Raw genomic sequence first — 18634 nt, 5'->3', positions numbered from 1 at the left:
TCTAGTTGGAATTGAAGAGGATGCTAGGATCTGGTGAAAAACAAGACAAAAGCCCTTCAATAGGGCTCATTATTCCTAAGCTCTAAAAGTGAATTCCAAAACCTACTCCACCAAGCAAAAGAGCTATGGTAGGGAAAGGGGCACAGGAGGGGGGGACTGAAGGAACAAAGGCAAGTCACTCTATCTAAACCTCAGTTACTTCATATGGAAGTGGGCATTAAAATAATGCAAGTAGGGATTACAATACCTCACAAGGTTTGTGGAAGGACTAATTTCAGAAGAAGCACGTGAAAGCCCCTAGTAATAAAGTGGCTGGCAACCTATTAAGTGCTCAGACACTATTGGGTTTCTTCTTTCACTAGCCAGGAACCTACAAGATTTATCCTAGACCCCAATGCAGGAACCCTGCTTCCTGGCCTGAGGCTCCTTGGGAATTAAACACAACTCTGGAGAGGCCAGCAACTCCAGGGAGAGCCCCCTTTTCACAGCCATGCACCTTTCAGTACTAGCCCCCAGGACTCCAGAGACATGGACCCCAGGCCCCCCAGGAGATGGGTCCGACCTCAGTTACAGATTTTAAAAAGTGAGCACCGGCTCAGTTCCATGCCTCCTCACTGAGCCCACCCGGCTCAATTGGCGCTGCCTTCGCCCAGGGGAGTAAGCAAATGTTCCCCCACTTCCTCTCGCCCGGCTAAGCTGACCTGCCAGCAGCAACAGCGAGGCGGGGCTTCGACATCTAAGATTTAGAGACTCGCCCGGGAGGGGCCCCAGAGCAGCCCGAGATTGCTTGCACTTCCCACTTGGCGGAGATCTGAGGTCCCGACCGTTGCCCCCTGACTCAGCTCCCAGATTTTGGGGCTTCCATCTAGAAATGGTTTAGGATTGGGGTCGATATTGGGAGCCCTAGCTCCCGGGGCCGGGGTCTCGCCAGCAACAGGTCACAGTGGCGTTGATGCAACTGCATGTGATGGTTGCCTGAGAGAATCCTAGGTATGCCGAGACCCTCGCCTTCCCCACCATCAACACACGTGTGGTTCCCGGAGGCTTACCAGAGAGCTGTGACTAGCACAGGGAGCTGAGAATCTCCAGTCAGGTTGGAAAGGCTGACTTAAACCGAGTTGGGTTTGAGCTGCCGAGTTCAGTAGCTCTCGCTTCAAAGCTGCTGCTTAGGGTCGTTGCGCGCCAAGCGCCCCTTATATTAACCAGGAGGCGGAGTCGGTAACGTCATGGGATCCCACCCCCAATCCTCCTCCCTACACACAACACACACACACACACACACACACACGCACGCACGCGCGCGCACACATAAATACACACACACACACACACACACACGGCTTTGCAAAAGGGATTGCGTGGGGTCTGAGACTACTTCCCACCCTCAACAGCAAACCTGGTGTGGTGGGGAGCAGAAAAGGGGGAAGGGCAGCCTTTCCCCACTGCCTCACTGTTCGTCAGAGCAGGACAATAAGAGGCTTCCTGCCCAGAGACCCCCTGTGATTTTTTACCTTTGTGCTTTCCTAGTCAGAATCGGTGATCCAGGGGGATGGGGGACTCGTGTTGGGGAGGAGAGGGAGAGAGAGAGAGAGAGAGAGAGAGAGAGAGAGAGAGAGAGAGAAAAGGGTGGAGAGGCAAAGAGCACCGAGTCTCTTCCTCCCCCTCCCTCAATCTCCCTTAGTTTTCTTGTCTACATGAGGTCCCCCTCCCTGAAATTTTTCCCAAGGACCATACCAGATTCACCCTCAACCACGGGTGTTTCTAATGCAAACAGGAAGAAATTGGGAGTTGGTTTCAAACCACCTGTACACAGATAATTAATCCCATCTAGATTTCTAGACCCTGATGTTTCCAAAGTGTATCTCCAGCTGCCTATAATTATTAAATATGAAATTCTGACAATGATGAAATATTGGAAAAAGGAGCTTAATTTCCACTCCCCTCGCCCCGTGCTGGGGAGCAAATCCTTGGCCTCCTGCATACTATGCACACACTCTGAGGTTAGAAGAAATGAAAGAAAAAGGTAAAAAGGAGACATAAAGGAAGGATAAGGAAATATAGTTTTTAATTTAAAAGTTCCGCATACTTTTCCAGTCTTGTCACTCCCCAAGCCAGTCTCTCTCCCAGGCCTGTCACTCCCAAATTTTTGGGAAATCTACAAATCTTAAAGTTAACCATAAATCCCTCACTTAAGATAATCACCTTGTGCACGATTAATTAGCCCACCAATAAATAGATTAAGCAAAGACAGATATGATATTTTAAGAAGCCTGCAATTTAGGAGACTCCAGCATTTTATCTATTCATCAGATAATGAAGACCATATCAGCCTAAGGATCCTGAGAATGACCATACCACCATAAACCATCTTGTGATCACCAGACTGATATCATCCCTACACACCTTTCCATTTCCACAGCTCACCAAGTTTCCTTTAAAAGAGGAGCCAGGACTGGGTATAGTGGTGCATACCAGCTACTCGGGAAGCTAAAGCAGGAGAATTCTAAGTTCTAAAGCAGCCTGGGCAATTTAGTAAGACCTTGTCTCAAAAATAAATTTATAAAAGAAGAAAATGAATAAATAAATGGCTGGAGATGTAGTACAGTGGTAGAATAACTCTGGTTTAATATCGAATACCGCAAAATAAATAAATGAGAGGGCTGGGGTTGTGGCTGAGTGGTAGAACACTTGCCTAGCATGTGTGAGGCCCTGGGATCGATTCTTAGCACTGCATATAAATAAATAAAATAAAGGTCCATTGACAACTAAAAATAAAAAAAATTTAAATAAATAAATGAGGAGCCAAGAACCCCAGTAATTCATATCACTGTCCAGATGGCCTGCATTTCTCTCTTGAATGTGTATTCCCTTGTTTTACATCAAATAGCATCAGTTTGTGGGGGGGGGGAGGGTACTGGGGATTAAACCCAGAGGCACTTTATCAATGAGCTACATCCCCAACTCTTTTTTTTTTTTGAGATAGCATCTTGCTAAATTGCTTAGGGCCTCCTTAAGTTGCTGAGGCTGACCTCAAACTTGCAATCCTCCTGCCTCTGCCTCCTAGATTGCTGGGATTACAATCGTGTGCCATTGAGCCTGGCTGAAGCATCTCTCTCTTGAGATAGTCTCCATTTTCCCTTGAATATGTATCTGCTTTCCTAATAAATCCCTGTCTGTTCCTCTACTCACATGTGCTTAAATCATTTTCTTTTACTTACAACAAGGATCCTCCTGCACCTGAGTCAAGTTCCTGCCTTTCTCCAGGAACTCCTTCAGAGACAATGTCTTCCTTGGGAGACAGTTTTTCTCCTGTGAACTCTCTACTACTGAGCTATATCCCCAGACCCTTTAGTTCCATTTTACTGATGATTAAACTGAGACTCAGTCATACTTGACCACCTTTTGACAAAACGTGGCTTGTTGCTCCTTAAGGGTTTTTTGTTTGTTTGTTTGTTTTGTTTTTGATTCTGGGAATTGAACTCAGGGGCATTCCACCACTGAACCACATCCCTAGCCCTATTTTGTATTTTATTTACAGACAGGGTCTCACTAAATTGCTTAGAGCCTCAATAAATTGCTGAGGCTGGCTTTGAATTCACAATCCTCCTGCTTCAGCCTCCAAAACCCCTGGGATTACAAGCATGCACTGCCACATCTAGATGAACTCACATTTTTTATCCTACTGCCTCAGCCTCTTGAATTGCTTGGATTACAGTCATGCACTGTGTGTCCAGATGCCTGTTGGAATTTAAAGCCTGACTCCCATAGGTATTATACTTTATTCAAGTGCACAAGAAGAGGAGGTGTTGCTGCAAAAAAAGACAAATGGAAGAAGCAAAAGCCAAGAGGCATCTCCTTTTAGGAGAGGAGTTGAATAATCACAATGGATTAGACCCATAATCCATGTGGTCCAATCAGTTCTTACTCATAGGTGAACAAAAAGAGTTGTGATGGTGTGGTTCCCTTCTACCAGGACATCTTGGGGGTTAAGGATGGACCCAAATATCTGTGTTTCCTTTTATGATCTATAATGAATATTTTATGAGTTAACCATCCAAGTCTTTCTTTTTTCTTTTTCTTTCTTTCTTTTTTTTTTTTTTTTGTTGTTGTTGTTGTTACTGGGGATTGAACTCATGGGTACTTTACCATTGTGCTACATCCCCAGCCCTTTTTATTTTATTTTTTAATTTGAGACAGGATCTCTCTAAGTTGCTGAGGCTGGCCTTGTGATTCTCCTGCCTTAGCCCTTTCAAGTTGCTGGGATTTCAGGCACACACCATCATGTCCCGGCTTCTAGATGTTTTTTGAATTTTGAGCTAGTTAAAATTCCACTTGGTTATTCCATAAACAAATATTGAGCTGGGTATGTAGCTCAGTGGTGGAGCATTGGCTTAGCATGCCTGAGGTCCTGAGTTTGATCCCCAAAATCACCCCCCCATACAAAAAAGTATGTACTTATTGAGCGTTGACTATGTATAGCAGCTGGTATGACGAAGAGTCTACAAAGGAAACACAAAATATAAATCCTTGCCCTCCTACTCTTAATAAAATCTAGTTAAAGAAAGAAAACATATACAATGAAATTGAAATAGTATTAATAGAGGTCAGGAATGCAGTGTTACAAACTATACCTAGTTTAAATTCCCAGCTAAGCCACTGTAGCCTTGAGCAAATTACCTAACAACTCTGAGCCTCAGTTTTGGGATATGATAGATATAGTTCACAGGGTTGAGGGTTATTGTGATGCTTAGCTGAGATTAGGAAATCAAGTCTTCCTGCCAGCTGCCTGGCATGAGGGACAGATCCAATAAAAACTTGATACATATTCAGACTAATATATTAGTATGTATGATAATGATTCAGGTTCTTAGATTCAGGGTTTGATTTATTTATGAGATTAGATGGCAAATTGACAATATAAATGTTCAGGCAAAGAAGTCAGTACACACTGGAATATATAAAGAAGTCTTTTTGATTTGTAAAGAGTTGGGAAGGGAAGTTAGCAAGGACCTTGAAGTTAAACAAGTTGAACCTTGAAGTATAAGGAGGAGAGCTGTGGAGATAAATACAGAGATGGCAGAAAGTCAAGCCAAGGGCATTTAGACACCATCCTAACAAATGCAGTGTTTGTTAGAAAGCAGTTGAAGATAAGGTTGGATAAATGGATGCCTCCTTCTTGGAGTAAAAGATGTCTTAAATATACTATCCAATAGGGCTGAGGCTGTAGCTCTGTGGTAGAGAGCTCGCCTGGCGTGTGTGAGGCACTGGGTTTGATTCTCGGCACGACATATAAATAAATAAAATAAAAGTCTATCAACAACTATATTTAAAAAATATATATTATCCAATATGTAAACAATACCTCTTGAAAACACTCTAATCATAAGGTTGTTTCCTGGGCAACCAGCCCCCAACAGGAAGCTCTTCTGGAGCCCCAAGCCAACAGTCATTCATAAGCATACAAAAAGACACTTATCACTTTGGAAATTCCAAAGGTTTTAGGAACTGGGTGCCCAGATGTGGCATAAAATTTACCCATTTTAAGTGTATAATTCAGTAGGACTTAGTATAGTCACAGAGTTGTGTATCCATCACTAAAATTAATTTGAGAATGTTTCCAACATCCCAGAAAGAAACCCTATACCCATTTCCAGTCACTCCCATTTCCTCACAACTCACTCACCCAAGGCCCAAGAAACCACAAGTCCACTCTGAGTCTCCATAAATTTGCCTAGATGTTACTCAAAGAATACAAAGTTTCAGTTATGCAGGATGAATAATTGTGAAAACCTGATGAATGGTGACTGTAGTTGATAATACTATTTCTATTTCTGACAAATGTTTTTATTTCTGACATAATATCATATATACTTGAATTTTACAAACAAACAAAAAAAAAACTCAGTTCCTCTCCCACCAAAAAAGAAAGAAAAAGAAAAGAAAAAAGAAACTTTGAATTAATGGATTGTTGATTAGCTTAATTGTGGCAATCATTTCACAATGTATACCTTTATGGAAACATCATGAAGTACACCTTAAATATATATACATTGATAAAGTAGGAAATAAATCTGTTGAGAGAAAGAAAATCACTGTTTAGCCCTTACAAAAGTAATAGCTAATTCAGGCAAGGATACTCAATCCTTAGGTGTTGATAAATCCACTATTTACAGGATCTCAAATTATTACCCCACGGATTATATATTGATCCTGTTGTGGGATTCTCACACAGAGAGACTGGACACTGAGGCTTTCAGCTAGGAAGCAGTGTTTGTTAGTTCTGCAACTGGCCCAGTGGATTGGCATCCAAAAGTTGAGCTCCTAGTACAGCAGGGTATTACCTTATATTCTTTATTAGTTTCCCTTTTACATGTTAGCCTCTTTGTCTCCCCTATATGATAACATACATTCTGATTGGGTATTATATACTTTAGAGTGGCAACTTACAACAGAGTTGTGCACACCCACATAGGTACAGAGAGAGCCATGTAGTAGCCTTCCTTTTTTTTCTGGGAGGGCTCTTACCACAATCCTAAAAAGAAAGTTACTTGTATTTTTTTTTTGTTGTTTTCTATTTCTGACATAATAAATTATTACAAACTTAGCTGCTTAAAACAACACATTTCTTCCACACTTTATGCAGTTCAGAAGACTGGCATTGTGTGGCAGGATCCTTTTCTCAGGGTCTCACAGGGATAAAAATCAGTCATATATCTACAGGTATACATTGCTCTTTTTAAGGATTGAGGGATGAATCCACTTAGATAACTCTAGTTGTTGGCAGAATTCACTTCAGTGTAGTTGTAGGACTGAGGCCCAACTTGACCACATGGTCCTTTCCATCTTCAAGTCACTGTGCCTCAAATCATTGTCCTGCTTTGAATTTCTGATTTCCTCTCTTCTACTTTGTTTTGTGGGGGAAGGGATGCTGAGGATGGAACCTAGAGCCTCACGCATATTAAGCATGAAATCTATCTCTGAACTACATACCCAGGCTTCCTCTTCTACTTTTAAGGGCTCATGTGATTATATCCAGGACAATCTCCATATTTTAATGTCCACTAATTGGTAACCTAATTACATCTGCAAAGTCCCTTTTACCATATTGCTCAATATATTCATGAGTATAACACCAGAGAAGTTCATAGGAACCAAAATTCTGCCTACAAGCCTTGAGTCTCTCTCTTTCTCATTCGGCCCACTTCATTCTTCCTAATGGAGTGCTATCGTCATCTTCAATAAATCTGAATGCTGTTAAAAAAAATTGTGCTTATAAGTGAAACTTTACAATGGAGAAATCCAGTGCAAGCTACTTTAACAAAGTGATCAAATTTAGAATGACAAATGACAGAACAGACTGACATTATATGCCTGCAGAAGTGATGCAATGAGAAATACATATCATCCATGTCATATTTTGCCAAAAATGTTTAGCTCAAAACTAGTCAAGAAGAAATAACCAGAGAAAACCAGATTGTAATACATTCTACAAGACAAAAGACAACTAGCCAAACTGCAAATGTTTTGAAGACAAAAGACAAAAAAAAAGGGGCTGGGGTTGTGAAGCGGTAGCGCGCTTGCCTGGCATGCGTGTGGCCCGGGTTCAATCCTCAGCACCACATACAAACAAAGATGTTGTGTCCGCCAAATACTAAAAAATAAATATTAAAATTCTCTCTCTCTCTCTCTCCCTCTTTCTAAAAAAAAAAGACAAAAAAAAATGTAAAGGAACCATTTAGAAACTTGAATGTGGACTGCATGTTAGATGATGACAATATCAGTAATGATTTTTCGTTTTTGTCTTGATAACTGTATTGAGGTGATATAAGAGAATGTCCTTGTTCCTTGGAGATAAAGGCTAAGTATACATGCATTGTGTAAGCACATTTTAGTCAACACTGAATTGCAAATGTGATGGTATATTCTGTATAGCCTAGGTATGTATTAAGCTATACTATTTATATTTGCATAAGTACCCTCTATGATGGTTGTGCAACTATGAAGTCACCTGAGGGCACATCTCTCATAATATACCCCCTTTTAAGGGACACAGGATTGTATTTAGTAATGTAGTGTCATAAACTCATATTTTTTGGCAAAATAATGTGTGTGTGTGTGTGTGTGTGTGTGTGTGTGTGTATGAAAAGAAAAAAATAGTACATGTAACTTGTTGACAATTGGTGAATCTAAGTGAACCCTGTGCATGGGTATTGATTATACTACTCAAAGTATTCATAGGTTTGAAGTTGTTTTAAAAATTAAAAGTTTAAGTTGGGTATAGTGGCACACACACCTGTAATTCCAGCTACTTGGAAGACTGCAGCAGGGGATTGCAAGTTCATCAGTTTGGGAAACTTAGTGAGACATTGTCTCAATTTTTTGAAAAAATAAATAAATAAAAGGGCTGAGGATGTGGCTCAGGCTGAGGATGTGGTTAAGCACCCCTCGGTTCAATTTCTGTATTAAAAAAATATATCATACTGGCTAGGGATGTAGCTCAGTTGTTAGAGCACTTGCCTAGCAAGTGTGAAGCCCTTTGTTCAATCCCAGCACCACACACACACATACACACACACACACGCACACACGCACACAAATGATCATATTATAACAGATAATATCCCACTTTTTCTACTTCATAATTCATTTTGATATCCTTTGGTGTATGAAATTTAAGATACACAAAAAAAATTTGAATCTTTTGTTAAAGTAAGAATCATTTGGCCTAACATAATTCATTAGTCATTCTTTTTTTTTTTTTTGGCTATTTGATGATTGTTACATTATCATATATTAAATTTTTAAATATAAGGGCTAGTGGTATTAGTAGAAGTTCAATTTCAAGCACAAAAAAGAAAGAAGAAAGAAAGAGAGAGGGAAGGAGGGAAAATGACTAAAGCAAAATATGTTCATGGGAGACACACAAAAAGAGAATATAAGAAGTTAAAAACTGGTCTTGGGCTGTAGCTCAGTGGTACAGTGTTTGCCTGGCACGTGTGAGGCACTGAGTTCCATCCTCAGCACCACATAAAAATAAATTAAAGAACAAATAAATAAATAAAATAAAGGTGTCCATCTACAACTTAAATAAATTTTTTAAAAAAAAAGAAGTTAAAAACTAAAAAAGTCAAAATCCCTCTGAAAGAGAACTAAGTAAAGGTACTCCATTGACAATTAAAATAGCCTCAAAAAAAGAAAAAACCTGGGAATCAACCTAACAAAAGAGGCAAAATACCTCTACAATGAAAACTACAGAATGCTAAATAAATTAATTAAAGAAGACCTTAGAAGATGGAAATTTTAGTTTGAATCCAACCCATTTATTGATCCCTTGTTCTTAGATAGGCAGAATTAATATTGTCAAGATGACCATACTACCAAAAGCACTATACAGATTTAATGCAATTCCAATCAAAATCCCAATGACATTCCTCATAGATATAGAAAAAGCGGTCATGAAATTCATCTGGAAAAATAAGAAACCCAGAACAGCTAAAGCAATCCTTAGCAAGAAGAGTGAAGCAGGTCGCATCATTATACCAGACCTTAAACTATACTACAGAGCTATAGTAACAAAAACAGCATGGTATTGGCACTAAAATAGACATTTAGACCAATGGTACAGAATAGAGGACACAGAGTTTAACCCACATAATTACAATTATCTTATATTAAACAAAGGCACCAAAAACATACATTGGAGAAAGATAGCCTTTTCAACAAATGGTGCTGGCAAAACTGGAAACCCATATGCAACAAAATGAAGTTAGTTCTTGCTTCAGTAGAACATATACTAAAATTGGAATGATACAGAGAAGATTAGCATGGCCCCTGTGCAAAATGAAATTAACCCTTCTCTCTCACCATGCAGAAAACTCAACTCAAAGTGGATCAAGGATCTAGGAATTAAACCAGAGACACTGAGTCTATTAGAAAAAAAAGTAGGGGCTGGGGTTGTGGCTCAGAGGGAGAATGTTCACCTAGCATGCATGAGGCACTGGGTTCAATCCTCAGCACCACATAAAGTAAAATAAAGATATGTGTCCACCTATAACTAAAAATAAATATTTTTTTAAAAAGGAAAAAAAAGTAGGCCCAAATCTCCATCATGTTGGATTAGGCCCCAACTTCCTTAATAAGACTTCTATAGTACAAGAATTAAAATCAAGAATTAATAAATGGGATGGATTCAAACTAAAAAGCTTCTTCTCAGCAAAAGAAACAATCAGTGAGGTGAATATTTTTACCACATACACATCAGATAGAGCACTAACCTCTGGGATATATAAAGAACTCAATATCTTAACATCAAAAAAAAAAAAAAAAAAAACAAATAACCCAATCAATAAATGGGCCAAGGAACTGAACAGACACTTCTCAGAAGATGATGTACAATCAACAAATATATGAAAAAATGTTCAACATCTCTAGCAATTAGAGAAATGCAAATTTAAAAAAAAAAACAATTTCATCTCACCCCAGTCAGAAAGGCAGCTATTAAGAATACAAGCAACAATAAGTGTTGGCAAGGAATGTGGGGGGGGGGGGGAAGGTACACTCATACCCTGTTGGTGGGACTGCAAATTTGGCGTAGACAGTAGGGAAGCAGTGTGGAGATTCCTTGGAAAACTGGGAATGGAACCACCATTTGACCCAGCTATCCCTCTCCTCCTCAAAGAACTTAAAAACAGCATACTACAGGGACACAGCCAATGTTTATAGTAGCACAATTCACAATAGCTAAACTGTGAACCAACCTAGATGCCCTTCAGTTGATGAATGGATTAAAAAAAACGTAGTATAATACACAATGGAGTATTATTCAGCATTAAAAAAGAATAAAATCATGGCATTTGCAGGTAAATGGATGGAATTGGAGAATATAATGCTAAGTGGAGTTAGCCAATCCCCCAAAAAACAAAGGCTGAATGTTTTCTCTCATAATCAAGTTGAGGGGTGGGAGCATGGGAGGATTAGTCGACCTCCAGATAGAGCAAAGAGGAGGGAGAGAAAAGGAGGGGGCATGAGGGTAGGAAAGATGGGGGAATGAGATGAACATCATTATACCCTAAGTACATGTATGAGGACACGAATGGTATGATTCTAATTTGTGTACAACCAGAGATATGAAAAATTGTGCTGTCTATGTATAATATGAATTGTAATGCACTCTGCTGTGATATATAACAAATTAGAATAAAAAATTTTTTAAAAAGTCAAAATTCCCTCCCTATCCAGTGCAATATTTTCATTGTTAACAGTTTATTTTGCTTTCTTCCAGATTCTGTGCCTATACAAGATAATATGTGTACTATAAAAACACATATTCTTTTTGTGTGTGTGGTGCTGGGGATTGAACCCAGAGCCTTGCGTATGCTAGGCAAGCATTCTACCAACTGAGTTATATCCCCAGCACAAAAAACACATATTCTTTTAAAACCCAAATATGATTATAGCATATGTATTATTTTGCCTCTTACTTTTTTTATTAAAAACATTTTTGGGGAGGCTTAGAGTATGGTTCAATGGTAGAGTGCTTGCCTAATATGTGCAAGGTTCTGAGTTTAGTCCCCTGCACCCAAAATAACTATATAACAATCAATAATTTTTATTATATATACACACACATTTTGAACTACTTTCCAGATCAGTACTCTTGAACTCATCTCATTCTTTTATCTTTTATTTTTTAAATTTTTTTAGTACTGGGATTTGAACTCCTGGGAACTTTACCACTGAGCTACATCCCCAGGCATTTTTGTTTTTATTTTGAGACAGAGTCTTGCTAAGTTGCTGAGCACCTCACTAAGTTACTCAGGCTGTCCTCAAACGTGAGATCCTCCTGACTCAGCCTCCTGGGTTGCTGGGATTACAGACATGCACCTTTGTGCGCCTGACTTCACCTCACTCTTTTAAATGGCACTCTAGTGTTCCATGGTGTGGATGGTCCAAAATCCATGAATTATTTAATCAGTCTCATTTTTACGCACATTCATGTGGTTTCCAATGTCCTTTCCCAGAACATTTTCTTTCTTTCTTTAATTGACAAGTAAAGATTGCACATATTTATGGGATACTATGTGATATTTCCATAATTATATACATTGTGTAATGTTCCAATCATGGTAAGCATGTCTATCTCTTCAAAGATTCTTTGTGGTGAAATTATTCAAAATCCTTTCTTATAGCTTCAACAAAATGTACAGTTAATTATTGTTAACCATAGTTATCCTACTGTACAATATAATAGCATAGCAGAACCCACTTTCCTATCTATAATGTAGTACTTGTTGAACAATCTAATCAGTATTTTTTTTTGCTAAGAATTGAACTCAGCACCTTGAGTGTGTTACACATGTGCACCACCACTGAGCACACAATCAGCAGTCTGTGTGTGTGTGTGTGTGTGTGTGTGTGTGCGTGTGCAGAATGTGGGCATTCTACTCTTCACTTCTGTGAGATCAAGTTTTTTAGATGCCACATACGAGTAAGATGATGTTGTACTTGTCTTTCTGTGCCTGGCTTATTACACTTAAGGTAGTGTCTTCCAACTCCATCTATGTTATCAAAAATTATAGGTTTTCATCCTTTTTATAGCAAAATAGCATTCCATTGTATATATGTACCACATTTTCTTTACCTATTCCTGTTAATGTATACTTAGTTCAACTGCATTTCTTGGGTATTATGACTAGCCAGCACAACATTTTGAACAATAGTTGCTTTACCATGTTTTAACATTTATTAAGGTAAGACTTGGTCCTTTTATAAAGTACTCCAAACACTTTGTTTTTTTTTTAAATTGAAACAATCATTTTTGCTATAATGCTTGTTGTGAAAATGCAAATTTTATCTAAAATCATTGAAAAATCATGTGAAAAAAAGAGCAGAACATGAATTTTCCTTTGCCTATGTGCAATACACAATTTCTCCCCCAATACTGGGGCTTGAACCCAGAGGTACTCTAACACTGAGCTATATTCCCAGGTCTTTTAATGTTTTTGAGACAAGCTATCACTAAATTGCCCACAATGAGCTCAAAAACTTGAGATCTCCTGCCTCAGCCTCCCAAATTGCTGGGGTTACAGGCATGTGTCATCATGCTTGGCCATAACATGTGATTTGGGGCTGTGAAAAATACTAGCTAAACACAGAAGACTGGGTCCAGAGGCCAAGTCCTTCAGGAATACACATAAAGAACACATGCATATTCTGCAGACATCTCCCAGCTCTATCACTTGAATGTGTGTTATTAGACATACTTATTCACATCTAGTGCTATAACTTTCTACCAAATTTCAGATAACCCTCCTTCCACCAATTCACAAACTATAATTCTTTGACATCTATTTCCACAAGCAAATCTCACGTCTTTTTCAAGGGAAAGTGCCATACTATTGTAGTATTTGTGTATTTTTTATTATTAAACATAAAAAAAAACATGATACCATTTTCATAAAGTTTCTTTCTTTTTTTAGGTATGTCACTGACAAAGATCCTCAGTGTGATGTCTCAAATCTCATCTTTCCCATAAACCCTGTGGTTTTTTAATTGCAAAAATTTGCACAGCTGGGTGATTTTTAGAAATGCATATGTTGCCTTACAACAGAATTGACTATTTCATTCCAAAAAAATTTTTTAGATGAGGTTCTGAATAGGATCACAATAAATTCACCAGTTCCTTTTAAAGAGAACTAACTTTATTTATTTATTTATTTATTTATTTATTTATTTATTTATAGTGCTGGGGATTGAACCCAGGGCCTTGTGCACTCAAGGCAAGCACTCTACCAACTGAGCTATGTCCCCAGCCCTAACATTTTTTTTTTTAATATTTATTTTTTAGTTTTTGGCAGACACAACATCTTTGTTTGTATGTGGTTCTGAGGATCGAACCCGGGCCACACGCATGCCAGGCACGCGCTACTGCTTGAGCCACATCCCCAGCCCCTAACATTCTTATATTTAGGGTTTTTTTATCAAGAAGGAAAAGAATCTCTTCATTAAGTCATTTTGCATTTCTCAGTTGAGTTTTGTGATTTATATTTTTATTTATTTATTTATAACAAGTATTAAACAACCCAGGGGTGCTTAACCACTAAGCCACATCCCCAGCCCTTTTTATTTTTCATTTTGAGACAGGGTCTTGCTAAGTTGCTCAGAGTCTTGCTAAGTTGCCAAGGCTGGCTTTTGAACTTATGATTCTCCTGCCTCAGCCTCCCAGGCCATTGGGATTACAGGCATTCACCACCATGCCCAATAAGTTTTGTAATTTTTAAAAGCTATCCATACATCTTGTTGAATTTACTTTTAAATGCTATAAATATATTTCTTCTATCATGCATATGATCCTTTAAATCTTTTTAAATTTTATTTATTTATTTGTATGTCTGTCTCTCTTTCCCTCTCTCTCTCTCTCTCTCTCTCTCTCTCTCAGGGTCAAACCAAAGGCTCTGTACATAACCAGATTCTCTATCACTAAAGCCATATCCCCAGCCTGGTTTCTTTTATTGTACGTGTCTAATTGGTTATTTTTTGGTGTACAAGATTGCTCCTAATTTTTGCATATTTTGTGAAGGAAAATTGATAGCAATGAGTTCATTTTGTGACCCAGACTCGGTTTTGTGCTGTGGTGATCAGTCTGTAAACTTGCTGACATTCCAAAAGACAGTTATTTGCTGAGAAAAACATCCTGAAGATTGTATAAACTGAATTATTTCCTAGAGCAATGGTATGGTCTGAACTGGTCTGTGCTGGACCAATGAGCTATAGAAGTAAATTTATCCTCCAATCATAATTTTTAACAAACAACCTATGTAATCCACATAAATCTCCTCCTTTTTTCCCTTAAAAGGACACTGTAAACCCCTCCCTAAGGGGACCCATCCCAGTTTCGATTGGAATCTGTGCTCCCCAATTGCAATTCTAATATCCCAAATAAACACCATTTTGCATCAAAGATCCTCTGAGCCTCTTTGCATGACATTTCCTCTTTTCTAGAGAATACTTAGGCATACAACCGTGTCATCTGCAAATATTTTTTGTCTCTTCTTTTCAAATATTGATTCCTCTCATTTCTGTTTCAAATCTTATTGCACTGGCCAGAACACCCAAGACAATATTAAATAATAATGGCAATAACAGGCATCCTTATTTCATTTTCAATTTAAAAGGGAGTAAGTGTGATTGTTGATCTGGGAGTTTCTTTACCACATTAAGAAAATGCCCTTCTATTTCTATTTTTAAAATTATTTTAATTAAGAATGAATGTTTACAACATGAAAAGATGTTTTCTCTCATTTTAATTTCTCTTTCTTTTGTTCGGCATTATGTTAGCCACAACTTAGCATTTCAAACCCTCAGATGTTTCCCTGTGCTGTTTCTTGTGCCTGAAATGCTCTTCTCTTCCTTGCCTCAAATGCCAACTCGTTTTTCAAGACTGTATTACACAGGACATTTTTTTTTTTTTTATCACAAGGGACAGAAATCCAACTTGAACTAATATTGGCAAAAAGGGGGACTATATGGGATCATATGGCTGGGAAGTGCAAGGAAAGACCTCACTTTAGGAAAAGGGTTCAAACAGCATCATCAGGACCCACTCTTACTAGGCCTGCACCTCTCTGCTTATAGCTTACAGCTTGTGATAGAAAAATAAAACAGACTCTCTAGACACCATTTTCTTTGTCCATATATCAAATTTCATATGATGAGTCTGGCTGGCCTTGCTTGAGACTTGTGCCCACTCCAAGGTAATGGGGTACCAGAAATGGTCAAGTCTAGGTCATGTGTCCAGCGTGGCACTCAAGAGAGGAGTGGAGCTGGGCATGGTGGTGTTCACCTGTAATCCAAGTGGTTTAAGAGGCTGAGGCAGAAGGATGGCAAGTTCGAGGCCAGTCTCAGCACTTAATGAAGCTCTAAGCAATTTAATGAGATCTGTCTTAAAATAAAAATGAAAGGGCTGGGGATGTAGCCCAGTGGTAGGGTATTCCTGGGTTCAACCTTCAGTATCACAAAAAAAAAAAAAAAAAAAAAAAAAAAAAAAAAGTGGAGTGGAATTCTTATGCGCAGTCCCAGTAGAACTGTACGTGACAGAGAGGGACATAGAGCAGGGAAGATAAATGGAAATTTGTTGTGGGGAGGTGGTGAGCATTGTTTCTCTTTCTGCCTCCTCACCACTACTCTCTATCCTAACTGATGACTTTGAGAGAAGGTATTGCACTTGTGGCTCCACTCTTCCTGGTCGCACTATTGAAGCCATTCTGCCTGCCTACATAGGTAAGTCTCTCTTATTCAGGGCAAAGAGTTTTAAAAAGCCAACAGGCCACATATCTAAAATTAGGTCCACCCTACAGTTTCTTTAGTAAGAATTCTAACATTTTGATCTCCATTTGCATGTCTCCTGTGCCTTATTTCTCATTTGGTCAAAATTATGAAGGTGGTAAGGGGTAATTGTGTGTTGACTCCTTAAAACCTTAGTATCCAGCTGGGTGTGGTAGCACAATCCTGTAATCTCAGCAACTGGGCAGGCTGAGACAGGAGGATCGTAAGTTCAGCAACTTAGTGAGGCCCTAAGTAATTTAGTGGGACCCTGTTTCCAAATTTTAAAAAATAAAATAAAAAGGCCTGGGGATGCAGCTTAGTGGTAAAGCATCCCTGAGTTCAAACTGCCAGTACCCAAAACAAAACAAACAAATAAACAAAAACATAAACCTTAATATCCACTATAAAGTCTCATCTCAAATACCACTTCTCTGAAGCCATACCTGACTCCTCTCACTTCCCAGATAGTACTGACTTCCTGTTCCTCTGTTCATAAAAACACCACACTTCTTATATTAAAGAATCCTCTGTTCATGTATTTGTGTCCCCCCTCAGAAAGGCTTTTTCAAATGTAGAGAGCATGTTATTCTTCTTATAACCCCAGCAGCTTGTATATTACTAAGTGCTGGTTTTCATAGGAAAAATCAGAATTCTTTTTTTCATTTATTTTATTTTACTTGTACTGAGGGTTGCACCAGGGGCACTTAACCACCGATCTACATCCCTAGCTCTTTTTATGTTTTATATTGAGACGAGGTCTCACAAAGTTGCTGAGGCTAGGCCCAAACTTTTTTTTTTGGTACCAGGAATTGAACTCATGGGTACTTGGCCACTAAGCCACATCCCAAGCCCTATTTTGTATTTTATTTAGAGACAGGATCTCACTGAGTTGCTTAGTGCTTCACTTTTGCTGAGGTTGGCTTTGAACTCGTGATCTTCCTGCCTCAGCCTCTTGAGTCTTTAGGATTATAGGCATGCACCACCTCATTTGACAGAATGTTTCTTTTTTAATTACTTTTGATATAACACCTTCTGAAAAGTTTTTATAAGTTTAATTAGATTCTATCCACTAGTTTCTCACCTATCTGACAACTTATTAGCCTTTTAAGAAACTCGCAACATTGTATGAGGAATGCTAACCCTCTAATGAATCCCATGTTGCTCTTCACCTAGATTATGTCTCTTTAATTATAGATTCTTCAAATTTGCTCTTGGAGGGGAGCCAATATGATCAATCAAAGGACTCGTAAATAAGGGAAAAGGTACCTGAGGGTGGGTGGTAGAGTTGGACTAATCAGCTATATTTGAAGATGGGACAGAAGTATGCAAGTTTCAGAGCTCAGAGCAGTGAGAGGGAAAAAAAGAGCCCCTAAAATAAACAGGAGGAAGGTAAAATATACTGATGCATAAGAAAAAAAAGCACTTCCAAATGTATCTGAGAATAGTCACAGTGATGACTGTGTGTTCATGCAGTGAGCCACAATACCACAGAATGGTGACTCTGACAAACCATTGCAATACAATTTTTCTGCTTTGAAATCTTGTATAGTCTGGTTCCATAGAAAGAGAGAAACAGCAGTATATGTGATATGGGTGCTTTAATCTCAACATTTCTCAGGAAGGGAATTTAAATTAGATATCAAAGGAGAGGCCAGATGAAAGGTTTTGAAAGGACATGGTGGAGGCCAGAGGCTGTGGTGCATGCATGTAACCAACAGAAACTATAGAGGCAGGAGGATCACAAGTTCAAGACCACTCATACCAACTGAGTAAGGCCCTAAATAACTTAGCAAAATAAAAAAGAAAAAGGGCTGGGGATGAAGCACAGTGGTAAAGCACCCCTGGGTTTGATCCCCCAATACTACCAAAAGGACATGGTTGGGTAGTAGTTGGTGGTGTTATCATAGTCTATAATCTAATCCCTCATTTTTCAAGTTCTAAAAATGTTGTTTTGGTCTAGGATTAGAGCTCTATGATAAAGCATTTCCATAGCGTGCATGATGTCCTGGATTTGATCCTCAGCACCAGCGTGGGGGATAGTTATTTTCAATCATTTTCCTCAAAGGAGATTCAATCAACATAACCAATTCAACTAATGTTTGACTTATAATTAAAATGCCCCTATAGTTAAATAATTGATGCCAATTATTCTGCCACATTTATCTTTCCTTGACTTATTTCTTTATTTTGTGGTGCTAAAGATTGAACCCAGGGTCTTACATATGCTAAGTGAGCACTCTACCATTTAGCTCCACCCCCTTCTTATCACTTATTCTTAAAGGTAAGTCAATTTAGTCATAGAATTAAAGGA

At 38.7% G+C, this 18634-nt stretch overlaps 1 pseudogene; it reads left to right on the top strand.

Moving 5' to 3' along the window:
- Positions 1-9769: 9769 nt before the first annotated feature.
- LOC143639547 (U6 spliceosomal RNA) lies at positions 9770-9860 on the top strand (annotated as a pseudogene).
- The last annotated feature ends 8774 nt before the right edge of the window (positions 9861-18634 follow it).

The sequence above is a fragment of the Callospermophilus lateralis genome, chromosome X (assembly GCF_048772815.1).
Source record: "Callospermophilus lateralis isolate mCalLat2 chromosome X, mCalLat2.hap1, whole genome shotgun sequence".
NCBI lineage: Eukaryota > Metazoa > Chordata > Mammalia > Rodentia > Sciuridae > Callospermophilus > Callospermophilus lateralis.
This window is presented reverse-complemented; position numbering and strand designations above follow the sequence as displayed.